General features: G+C 41.2%; 1 protein-coding gene across 4 annotated transcripts in view; it reads left to right on the forward strand.

Annotated features, from left to right (window-relative positions):
• The window catches only part of ZMYND19 (zinc finger MYND-type containing 19), a 138,796-nt gene that overhangs the window by 70,960 nt on the left and 54,659 nt on the right, over positions 1–13,177 (forward strand). The gene's annotated exons all lie outside the window — the stretch shown is intronic.

Raw genomic sequence — 13,177 nt, forward strand, 5'->3', positions numbered from 1 at the left:
GATTGTGGCCAACAAATTATGAGTCACTCAGAGACGTGAAACTCTACAAGGAGGGAACGCTCCCCCCTGAAGATATACCAGAATTTACCTTCCAGTCATTGCAACTGTTTCAATGCTGGTCACGCTCCATGTTGGATTCCAGAGTGAATAAATAAATAAAGGTTACAATCTTGCAGTCTTCTGTGTGAATATATTTTCTTGCTATTTTCTTATTTCTTATTTCACAAACATCAAGAGCTATAAGGGTTTTGAAACTTAGCTCAGCTTGGCTTTTGACAAGTGGAGGGGTCTCTACGTGGCCCCGTTTCGATTCCTTCCTCAGGAGACCCGAAACATAACTTGCAGTAGTAATCAATGGTTCAAAACTTATATGCTTTTAAACTCCGTGATGAAACTGTATCTAAAAAACAAAGATGTCACTATCCACCCCACGGCAATACTGAAACATGCTTTTACAGGCTGCTACATGAAGGGGGGTTTTCTTAAAACACAATATAATTTATCTAGGGCACAATATGATGCTCTGCAATCTCTTATTAATGATAATAGCATAGTTATCAGACCAGCGGACAAAGGAGGTGGGGTGGTACTTCTGGACACAGATCTTTATGTGACAGAAGCAGAACGGCAACTATCAGACCAGAATTACTATACCCCTTTACAGGAAGACCCCACTCCTCATGTACGGGATGTAATTTCCCAACTCTTAGTCAGTGCGGTTGAGTCAGGGATTATTACAGACAAAGAATTTAAATTTCTTTCATGCAAAAATCCACGTATCCCTGTGATATACTTTGTCCCAAAAATCCATAAATCTCTCCAAAACCCTCCAGGTAGACCTATTGTTTCGGGTATAGGTTCCATCTTGGAACCTTTATCCACCATACTTGACATGTATCTCAAGGACAGGGTCTCTTTAGCCCCTTCATATGTACAGGATTCAGCCAACATGATTAACATTCTAGCTGAGTATCAAGATATACCTTCACATGCCACACTTCTTACCTTAGATATATCAGCTCTTTATACCAATGTTCCACAAGATGCAGCAGTAACAATTATTAAAGATGAATTATCAACAATGGATTTATCACAAAATAGAATAGAATTTTTATCTCAATTGGCACATATAGCATTGAGCATGAATTACTTTCAGTTTGACACGAGATACTACAAACAGATTAAAGGTACAGCCATGGGGGCTAAAATGGCCCCGTCTGTGGCGTGTTTGTATGTGTCTAAATTTGAAAACACTTTTCTATACACATCTACGTACTGGAAGGATTTTCTTTTTTGGAAACGCTACATAGATGATGATCTGGCAGTATGGATAGGACCACCCACCTGATCTTCCCAAGTTTTTGGAGTGGTTAAATTCTTGTGACAGTAACTTACAATTCATCATGTGTACAGATTCGAGACAGGTGTCATTTTTAGATATTCAGATAAGTTTACACCAAGGAAGGTTTTCCACTACTATCTTTCGAAAATCCACTGACAGGAACAACCTATTGGAGTACATAGTTTTCACCCTAGGCATTTGAGAAACAACATTCCGGTGGGGCAGTTTTTATGCCTTCGGAGACTTTGCACCACTGTTCAGGATTATGTCTCTAAAGCTCAGGATATGAAAACACGTTTCATACAAAGAGGGTACCCTCCTTCAGTGGTTAAAAAAACATATAAGAGGGGACTCTATGCAAATAGATTGTTGCTTCTGAATCCATCTCCCACACAAGAAGAGGATACTCTAGTATGTGTCCTCCCTTACTCTGTTCGGGCATTTGACATTAAGAGAATCATCAAAAAGCACTGGGGCATCATGCAATACCATCAGGAATTTCAACATATACCCAGGTTTGCATTTTCCAAACAACGCAATCTTAAGCAGCAGTTGGTCCATTCTCAATTTATTAAACATCCACCAGCAGGAATATTAGGGCAGCATACCCCATGTGGGCACTGTAAGATGTGTAAGCACAGTGTTACATTACAGCAAATGGCCATGCATTGCAACGGACTGAGCAAGATTCAGTGCCCACCAACAGATTGCGACTCCAAACAAGTGGTGTATGTCATCCAATGCCCATGTCATTTACTATATGTGGGATGCACCACACGTAGCATTAAGACCCGAATAGGAGAACATATGAGTAGGATTCGCACCCGGGTCAAAGAGGCTCCTCTAGTTCAGCACTGGATAGAACACCAACATGAAACCACAGATCTTATGTTTTCTATACTCAATGTTATCGATTTAACTAGAGGGGGAGATGTGTCTCACATACTTTGGAAATAGGAGCAGAAATGGATTTTCACTCTGAACACATTGCACCCCAACGGATTGAATAGTGAAATGGAATGGATTGCCTTTCTGTAAACATCTTTTTATCAGGAAAGTTTCATTCTTCCAGTCCTTTCAGTTTTTTAATTCATACCTTAGTTTTTTTATGCCATTTTTCATCTTTAACAGCATTTTGATATATTTTGAATAAGATCAATCTGCTACGGATCATGACGTCAGTTACATCTCTGACGTTTAGGAAGCTCCTCCCACTTTTTCCATTCAAAAGGGTAGGTACTGCTGTGCTTCTTTCTGGCAGTTAAGAAATTTTTGTGTACACTGACAGCATCTCTCCGGCGGTATGTATTAACCCCCCTTCATGTAGCAGCCTGTAAAAGCATGTTTCAGTATTGCCGTGGGGTGGATAGTGACATCTCACCTCACCATCGGCTTGTTGTTACACTTTGTTTTTTAGATACAGTTTCATCACAGAGTTTAAAAGCATATAAGTTTTGAACCATTGATTACTACTGCAAGTTATGTTTCGGGTCTCCTGAGGAAGGAATCGAAACGGGGCCACGTAGAGACCCCTCCACTTGTCAAAAGCCAAGCTGAGCTAAGTTTCAAAACCCTTATAGCTCTTGATGTTTGTGAAATAAGAAATAAGAAAATAGCAAGAAAGTATATTCACACAGAAGACTGCAAGATTGTAACCTTTTATTTATTTATTTATTTATTCACTCTGGAATCTAACATGAAGCGTGACCAGCATTGAAACAGTTGCAATGACTGGAAGGTAAACTCTGGTATATCTTCAGGGGGGAGCGTTCCCTCCTTGTAGAGTTTCACGTCTCTGAGTGACTCATAATTTGTTGGCCACAATCCATGTTTGGGTTACCTGTCTGAATGAGAGGTCAGTCTACATTTTTGGATCTAAGCACTTTTCTGGCTTCTATTGTATCTTACCTAATAATACCCCTGAGATTTCTGAAGGAAAAAGATGTATTTTTGGCAGAAAGTGAAGGAGAGAAAAACAGCAAATGGATAAGGTGGCCCTGGATACACAGTTAAGAGCATAGACAGCATGAAGTGCAGCCAGAGACTGGGAAAAGATGGTTTGAAAAACAAAATCACCAGACAAAGGTAGAGGAAATGATTTTATTTTTAATTTAGTGATTGAGTTGTGTCAATTTTGAGAATTTATATCTGCTGTCTATTTTGCACTGTTCAGGAAGAAATGCATTTGTTTCTATTTCTTTGAGGTTGTATGGCATGCAGAGTCTTAAATCTTAGGGTTTCATTTGTATATATTAGTATTTACAGTTTGTGGTCCTGTATTTGCATAGGGATTATCTGTGTTCTGATAGGCATGAATGTTGAAAATCATACAGTGTGCTTTGTATAGTTTAATTTTGTGGTTAACCATGGTTGTTAAGATTATATTGTGTATATATGAAAAATTAATGGAAAAAATGGTATTACAATTAGTACTATTATGGGGGTGGGGTCTTTGGGTCCCCCCAAACAAAAAAGCATTCCGCTGCCTATGCCTAGAATGACTATTTGAATAAAATTGGGATTAAGTATGATAACATCTATGAGGTGAAAATAACCAGGTGAATCGCTAGAATGATGTCTCAGGGTGAGAAAGGATCTATACTTCTACTAAGACTAAGTATCTTAATAAAAAATTTGGCCCTCGACAGCCTTTGTTTTAGATTTCGGCCCTTTACTGTGATTGAGTTTGACACCCTGGTCTAGAACTTCAAGCCATACGTTTGATGTTGAGAGAAACATAGACACATGATGGCAGATAAAGGCCAAATGGCCCATTTTGTCTGCCCATTCGCGGTAACCATTATCTCTTTCTCTCTCAGAGAGATAACGCATGCCTATCCCAGGACCCTTTTGAATTCAGACACAGTCTCTGTCTCTACCACCTCTTCTGGGAAACTGTTCCATTGCATCTACCACCCTTTCTGTAAAAAAGTATTTTCTTAGATTACTCTGGAGCTTATCACCTCTTAACTTCATCCTGTGCCCTTTCATTAAAGAGTTTCCTTTCAAATGAAAGAGACTTGACTCGTGCGCATTTACATTACATAGTTATTTAAATGTCTCTATCATATGTCCCCTCTCCCGCCTTTCCTCCAAAGTATACAGATTGAGATCTTTAAATGTGTTCCCATACGCTTTATGATGAAGACCACATACCATTTTAGTTGCCTTCCTCTGGACCGACTCCAGAACACCCTGGATATACAGTTGAGAGCAATGGCAGTGGCATCCGTGAATTGATAGGGTGGCCCCAGAAGTGGTCACTTGAGTTAGGGGATTCGGATGCTATTCTGGTGGGCAAAGCTGCACCTTCAGGCTATCTTTGTGGTGCATGTGTCCAGAGTGGAAAATGTACAAGCAGACTTTCTTAGTCGCCAAGTCCTGGACCCAGGAGAGTTCTCTCTCGCAGATAGCGTTTCAGCTCATTGTGCATTGTTGGGGCAGGCCAAAGATAGATTTGATGGCTTCAGCCCAGAACTCAAAAGTCAGGTGTGTTAAGTTGGTTTGAAGGTTTTCTAAAAATTCAAACCTATCAGGTTTACAATGAAGAATGTACTCTCAGGTTTGGAGTAATACCTGTGGAGTTCTCAGGGTTCTCCACTTTCTCCTTCCTTCTTTAACATCTATATAGCATCACTGGGTATAAGGTTATCAAAGTTGAGCTTCATATTTCAGATCATTGGTGAAGTCCTTGGTCCTAAGCACTTTAGACCAGTAGTTCCCAATTGTGTCCTGGAAGATCACCAGTCAGTCGGGTTTTTGGGACAGCCCTAATGAATATGCATGAAAGAGATTTTTGGTTTGAAAAAATGGGAACATATTACACAGTTATTTGATCAATTTGTAACCTGATTCACTGTTTTTAATCTTTTATCCTTTTATCTTGTATGTATTTCTGATGATTTGTATTGTATTTTTTTCACTGATTGTCCAGCACTTCTCATTGTAAACCGCCTCGAGCTATTATGGCTTTGGTGGTATACAAGAATAAATTATTATTATTATTTGCATATAATGGAGGAGACAGGCATGCAAATCTGCTCCATGTATATTCATTAGGGCTGTCCTGAAAACCTGACTGGCTGGGCTGGTGGTCCTCCAGGACAGGGTTGGGAACCAATGCTTTAGATTATTGCAATATCATTTACTTGGTATCCTGTAAGAATAGTATTAAGAGAGTGAAAATTATTCAAAACATAGCAATACGTTTAATCTTTGGTTTGAAGAAGTCGGGACACAACACCTTATTATAAAAAGTTACATTAGCTTCCAGTGGAAGCGAGAATAGTTTTACAATTTGCTTGCTTATGTTAGTTCAGAGCAAGACCTGATAAAGTTTTATACCATTTTGTTTTATCATCTTGTTTTCTTTTCCAACTTTGAAAGGTTGTATCTATGAAATATTCCTTGATAGGACTCTTATCTTTCCAAGCAGGTAAATGGAATAGAAGTCTAAGCGATCTGATTCTGAATTCCCTCTTAATTGAGTTTTCATTGAAAATTCATTTATTTGATAAATTTGTTTTAATCATATTTCTCGATGGTGTTTATCATGACATGCTGATGTAATTTCACAGCTTGTGAACCGCTCTGAACTGTAAGGTATTGCGGTATACAAAAATAAAGTGATTATTATTATTCTTCCGTTGCAGAACAGAGCCAGGAAACTTAGATTTAGACATGTTGATTCTGCCCTGGCCAACTTAGGAAATTCTTTACGTCTTTCCGCATTGGTTCATGGTGGATTGAGTCATTCGCAGGATGGCAACTCATCCAAGCCTGGTGATCGAGGTGGCCCTAGATTGGCCTCGCCCTCTGTGGCATGTGAATCTTGTTTTGTCTTCAGCGGGACAGGAAGCACAAGCTCCCTTTTCATCGCGACCTCCTCATTTGGTCCAGTTCCCATGGAGAGTCCCCAGCGCTTTGGTCTTCTGGCACGGTTCTTGAGTGCCAGGCATTGATTCAGAGGGGTTATTCTGACGTCGTCATTACCACTCTGTTGAGGTCCAAGAGGCCTTCTACTATGGCAACTTACGCCAAGACTTGGAAGTCTTTCCAGAAGTGGTGTGCTAAGGGCCAGGTGGAGCCCTTGCAGGCTTCCATGCTAGTGGCCCTGGCTTTCATCTAGGCCGGTCTAGAGAATGGCCTGGCGGTGGCTGCCCTCAAGATACAGGTGACAGGCCTTTCTTGTTTCAGAGCACACAATGGGTGGAAAGACAAAGTTCAAGTGCGAACTTCTCCTGCATTTCTTATTTGCAAGAGTAAAAAGGTCAATCAGATATTTGGGAGAAAGTCTGAACAGAACTTTGAATCAGAAACAACCAAATTTAAACTTCACATGCACCTCCACTGGCTCCAACTTCCGGTAAAATGGTGTTATATGATCATACTTCTTCAGCCCAAAGATTAATCTAACAGCTGCATTCCCAACCATTCGTAGTCGCTGCATATTTCTCTGAGATATTCCTAGATAAGCAATATCACAGTAATCAAGCTGACTGCATCCCTTTCCATCTGTCCCACCTTTCTCTCTCCACCACAACATCCAATATTTCTCCCTCCCTCTTCTCCACCACTATCATGTTCAACAATTCTCCTTCTTTTTTACTTTCCCCATATAATAGCATCTCTCTTTCCCTCCCATTCCACGAACCCAAGAACATAAAAGTTGCCGCTGCTGGGTCAGACCGGTGGTCCATTCTGCCCAGCAGTCTGCTCACGCGGCCCCCAGGTGAAAGACCAGTGCTCTAAATGAGTCCAGCCTCACCTCTGTACGTCCCAGTTTGGACGTATGCAGGTGAGGCTGACTCATTTACAGCACTCTCCAAGTTTATTGTAAATTTGATTAAATGCTTATCAAAATACTAAGCGTATTACAGCAATAAAATAGGGGTAAGAACAGAATTAAAAACAACAGTATTAAACAGATGAAATATACGCAGATGAACAAGACACAAAATAAATGTAATAAGAACAAAAAGGATAGGGGGAGAACTACAATAAATAAAGAAAAGAGAACATATATGGGGAAAAAAACAAAAGGACTAAGGGGTTCAATAAGAAAAGAATAGTAGCATAGTTAGCCGAAAGCATCAATGAATAAGAAGCTTTTTTAAAGCTCCTTTAAATTTATCTAAGTTCTTCTTTTTTCTTCCCTCCCCTACCTGTGGCATCTCTCGTTCCTCCCTTCCCACTACCCCATCCATGCAGCATCTCTCCCTCCCTTCCTAAGCCCCCAGCCCATACAACATCTGAACACGTATGCAAATAACTCCAAGGAAACAACAACCAACCCAACCAATCCGCCCCCCCCTCCCCGGGAACAGCAGCAACTATAGGTAATACAAATAATATCTCTATTAAGCAGTGTGGAGAAAAAACAAAATCAAATCAGTACCAAATATTTTTCTCTAATATAAGGCATCAATGTAACACTAAAAGGAGTCCAACATTGAGCAAAAAGGTGACTAGCATGTGAGTCCAAGTCAGGGATATCTCGACATTCCAATAATACTTGTTGTATCATGTGAGCTCTCCATTGAGACATGGTAGGTGGGTGCGGAGATAGCCAACAGGCCAAAATACTCTTTCTTCCAAACAGAATGGCCTTTTGAAGAAATGCTTTTCAGCCCAGTCTAATGGGATGTAGGCGAGTGGTCATAGTGAAGAGAAAACTGGGATGTAAGTGCCAAGTACAGCCCCATAGGCTCGCTACATAAGCCACAAGTTGTATCCAAAACTGAGAAATATAAGGACAGGCCCAAAACATGTGACCAAGAGTAGCATGAGCCTGAAGACATTTACTGCATTGATCAGTTGCACAAAGTTTCATCTTATAAGCCCGATTTGGTGCCCAATAAGCCCTCAACAAGAATTTTTAGTTACGTTCCTTCTTTGTCGTTTGGAAAATATATTTAATCTCAAGTCTTATACCCTGTTTAATCATTTTGATGGTGATAGGAAAGTGTAAATTCTGTGTCCACTTATGAGCTAGTTCTGCATAATCCAAGTCTCCTGCTGTTTCCTGTAAATACTTATGATGAAATCTCAGCGGGATTGAAACCTGAGCTGTGAGACATAACACTTCCAACATCTTTTCTTGTATCTCTTCATTCAACACAGCAGGTGATAAAGCCATCAGGTAATGATGTAGCTGTCTATAAGCATACCAATCAGTAGCATGTCCTTTGTAATTGTTCAAATCCAAGTGGTGCTCCCTCAGATGATACCACCTGTGACACATAATGAAGTCCATGACTTGACCATGTGGTAAAATTTGTTTGGAGCAAGCTGGAACAAAAGTTACCAATAAAGGTAAGCAAGGCATGGCATAGAGGGAGACATGTAAGAGTTTGCAAAGTCTTTTCCATGTCAATCGCATAGCTGGTAAGAATAAATCATTCTGTAGGTGAGGTAAGTCCGGCAGTTTCTTAGCATGAAGCAAATAACTAAAATAAGGGCTGTGGGTAATACTTTCTACCTCGGGTACCGAGAAATGTACTGTGTTGCAAAACCAATCATTAATGTGTCTGAGTTGACAAGCCGTATTAAATCTGGAAATACTCAGCAAACCCAAACCTCCCTGATCTTTAGGTAACATCAAAATGGACATAGTGGGGAGCTGTTATTGACCTGGAGGGATATCGGAGGAGACTTTTTGGTTGTTTTCTTGACCAAGCCGGCAGGCATTGACAGAGACGGACCCCCTGACGTCATCGGGTCCGTCTCCAACAGTTTAAAGAGCAGCCGCTGACGCGGCTATATTGGGTGCTGTTACTGACCTGGAGGAGACTTTTTGGTTGTTCCCAAGTCTCCTGCAGCAGCGGTTCGTTTGTTTTCTTGACCAAGCCGGCAGGCATTGACAGAGACGGACCCGTGATGTCATCAGGTCCGTCTCCAACAGTTTAAAGAGCAGCCGCTACCGTGGTTGCGGCTGCAGGGCCCCTTTGGGCACGCCCCTTGGAGCTACAAGGAGTAGGGGAGTTGGAATTTAAGTTGGTATCATTTTACTTTTATAATTTTGTACCTTTAGATTTGAATATGGGGAAAAGGAAAATCAAACCAAAAAGCTCAACATCAGCTGTATCTGGCCCCTTGGATAGGAACTTAACATTACTATCTGAAATTCCACAGAAGTACCATTAAATATTGATTCCTCTTTGTCAGGAGCTTCAAAGAGTCCCCTCGAATGGACTCCTCCCCTTCACCCAGTATCTAGTGATAGTAGGAATATAAACCCTACTATTTCCAACGAACAAGTGGTATCCTTCACCCATATTAATAAGTTAGTTTATACTGAAATACTTAAACCACTGATTTTTTTCAGGTGGAGTGGAGGAAAACCCACTAACGGAGGAAACACAGGATATTACCCTTAAAGATTTATGGTTAGGAATTTCTGGAGTTGAAGGGTTTCTCAGGACAATGATGAAATAAATGGGGGACTTTTCTCAGTCAGTTTCTCATAAATTAGAAAAGGTGGATTCCAATTCAAATTGTTTGGATAAACGATTAAATGTTATGGAAACTCAATGTAATACACTTCAAGCTGTCTCGGTATCTGCTGTTAAAGATTCTACAGTGATACATTCTAAAATAGAATCTATGGAAAATATGAATAGAGCGAAAAATCTCCGCTTAGTCAATTTCCCAGTAACTCATTTATTGTCACCTGAAATTTTATTAAGGAAGTTTTTTAAAGAAATACTGGGACTGGCTAATGTGGAGAATTTTCCAATAAATAACTACTATTATATTCCTCCCCCAAAAATAGAATCTGCCCAGGAGGTGGACCATCTGGTCACGACTGAAGTAAATTTGACTGAATTTTTGGAAGATACTCAGGATGTGATCCAGAGTTGGTCCACCCTGGTGATAACATGCATAAGTGAGATAGATAAGATGTTAATAATGAAACTTTACTTTAAAAACAGGTTAATTAAATTTTGTGAAGATCTGGTTAGGATTTTTCCGGATGTCTCTAGAACCACTCAATTGAGAAGGAAAGAATTTTTGAAGTTAAAGGTTAGAGTTTTGGCCCTAGAGGCTTCTTTTTACCTGAAATTTCCTTGTAAATGTTTGGTTAAGTTGTGAGATATTGAGTGTGTTTTTTGGGACCCCATACAATTAAAACAATTTTTAGTTGCGAGAGAACAGAAATGCGTTGTCTCATCTGCTGAGAAAAAAGAGGAGAAATTAGTATCCCAATCAGTAAGGAATGATTCAAGGTTTGTTAGGATGAACTGAGAATTATTGTCCTTTATCTTTTCTTGTAAATTTGTTTGATTAGAAATTGTAACGTTTCCCCCATAATGTGGGCTTAAAAGGAATTATGAATGATTATGTATTGTTTTGTGAGATTTTTCTTTTTTCCTTTTGAACTATTGGATATTGTAATGTATTCAAAATTATAATAAAAAAAAGAAAAATGGACATGGTATATAGCTATGTCTGCCCCACCACAAGAAAGCAGACAGATAAGTTACATGTTGAGTAGCATGGCGGTTGGTCAACATTAGGGAAGCATTTGCAATAAATAAAGCCACTGAGGCACCACCATCCTATATAATAAAACCCTAACCGCGCATGCGCACTCATACCTGCGTGCTTCTGTGATCTCTGATCTATGAGATGTAGGTCCGTGGCCGCAGGAGTGTGCATATGCGAGTCCCCAGCATCTACTTAACACTGGGACTCCCTGCTCTCCAAAAGATCGTGGTGTCGGCTCCTCTCACGAGCTGCACCAGCGTCGGAGAAGGCTTCCGCCGCTGGCGGGGATTGAGAGGAGCCGCCGCGACAACTTTAAAGCTTTAAAAAAAATTCGCCCGAAGCAGGCCAGACTGCGGGGCGGGCAGGGAAGTGCCGACAAAAAAGACTACAGCCGCTCGCCGCTCAATGGGACCAGGCAGGCAGCCAGCCACGCGACGGAGGGCAACACAATTTAAAAAAAGGTAACGTGCAGGGAGAAGCTGGGCCTGCCTGCGAGGAACGCAATAAGGGAAGGGGGGCCCTTGGAGCAGGCTAGACCGCGGGAAGGGAAGAGGGAGGGGCCAAAAGATGCAGACCAAATCATGTTTAGAGTAGGAAAGGGGGGTGGGGTAAAATGCTGCTACTGCTACACAGGGACCTGGAGGGGAAGGGAAATACCGCTGCTGCACAGAGAAGTGTGTGTGTGGGGGGGAAAGGGAAATGCTGTTGCTGCACGGGGAAATGCAGGGAAAAAATGACAGACAGACAGCAGGAGGGAGGGAGACAGAAAGAAAGGAAGAAAGACATAGGGGCAGGGAGAGGGACAGAAAGACAGAGAAAGGGGGCCAGGGAGAGAGAGAGACATTCCAATAAAGAAAGCGGGTAATCCTGCCAGGCCTGCAATTTAGTCACTGTATTAGCCAATAAAAGAAGCACATTCAACTTATACAATTTTGTCATGTCCTGTGGAATGTTAACCCCTAAATATACCAAATACTGATTTGCCCACTGTAAAGGGAATGTCCCCACCTACCTATCTTGAATTGAGGGATTTGTGGGAAGCGCCAGAGACTTCTGAATATTCAGAGTCAGCCCAGAATAAATATGAAATTCATCTAGAATTTCCAATGCCCTTAAGGATCGTTGAAGGTTCCCCAGAGCGAGTAAAAGATCATCGGCAAAGGCCAACACACGGAGTTGGGAGTTACCCTCCGGCAAACCCTCAATTTATCATCCCGTTGTAAAGTGCAAAGTGTATCTAGGTACAACATGAACAGTAGAGGTGATAACGGGCAGCCTTGTCTTGTGCCCCTGCCAATGGGGATTTTATCCGTACGCACCCCATTGATTAATACCGAGGCCTTAGGTTCCCTGTATAAAGCCTATAAAGAGTTATAATACCACCCAGTGATCCATAAATAGTGCAGCAAGTGAAATAAGTAATGCCAATTAACTTTATCAAAGGCTTTAGCAGCATCAAGCCCCCTACCAAGAGACCAGGTTGACCACTGCTCTGCGCCCGGGAATAAGCCATAAGCACCCTTTGAACATTAATGACTAAGTGACGTCTCTTCACAAAGCCCGCTTGATCAGGCGTCAATAAAGTGGGTAGAATGGGGGACAAATGATCTGCCAGTATACGAGCAAAAATTTTTATATCTACATTAAGGAGTGATATTGGTCGATATGACTCTGTCTGATTTTGACTTAGCCGGTTTTGGGATTAGGGATATATCAAGGCTTCATTGGCATATCACTGTAATGTGCCTTTTTTCTGTATGTTCTCATAATATGCCAAAAGGGGACCCCCTGATGGAGAGGGACAATATTTTATAAAACTCAGGTGAATATCCATCCAGCCCCGGTGCCGTGCAAGGCCTTTGAGACTTTATTGCCTTCAGCACTTCCTGTAACCGTAAAGGTCTATTCAAAAGGGCCATTTGAGCAGCCGTTAATGTCGGCATACCAGCATCTTCTAAATAGTCCGTTACATCGGGACCGTTATAAGTATCTGGGGCCACATATAAAATTTTCAAATATTGATAAAAACAAGTAGAGATGTCCGCCTGTTTAGTCATATGCTGGCCCTCTCCATCCTGCCAAGCTTGAAATATACCTCGACCCTTCCCAATTTTTTGTGATAGTAGCAAGCAACTTCCCTGCCTTGTTACCATATTTGTAATAATGAAATTTTTGATTAAACAAAGACTTTTTTCATCCGTTCGTGTATCAAGGCATTAAGGGCAGTCTGCGATGCCAAATACGCTTCCTGATTGGCTGAAAAAGCAAGCAAAATGTTCAATATGGCGAGGTAGCCCCGGAGCAAGCAAAGCACCTGTCTTTACCTGCTCAGTGTGTCTCGTGACT

This window comes from Geotrypetes seraphini, chromosome 10 (genome assembly GCF_902459505.1).
Source record: "Geotrypetes seraphini chromosome 10, aGeoSer1.1, whole genome shotgun sequence".
NCBI lineage: Eukaryota > Metazoa > Chordata > Amphibia > Gymnophiona > Dermophiidae > Geotrypetes > Geotrypetes seraphini.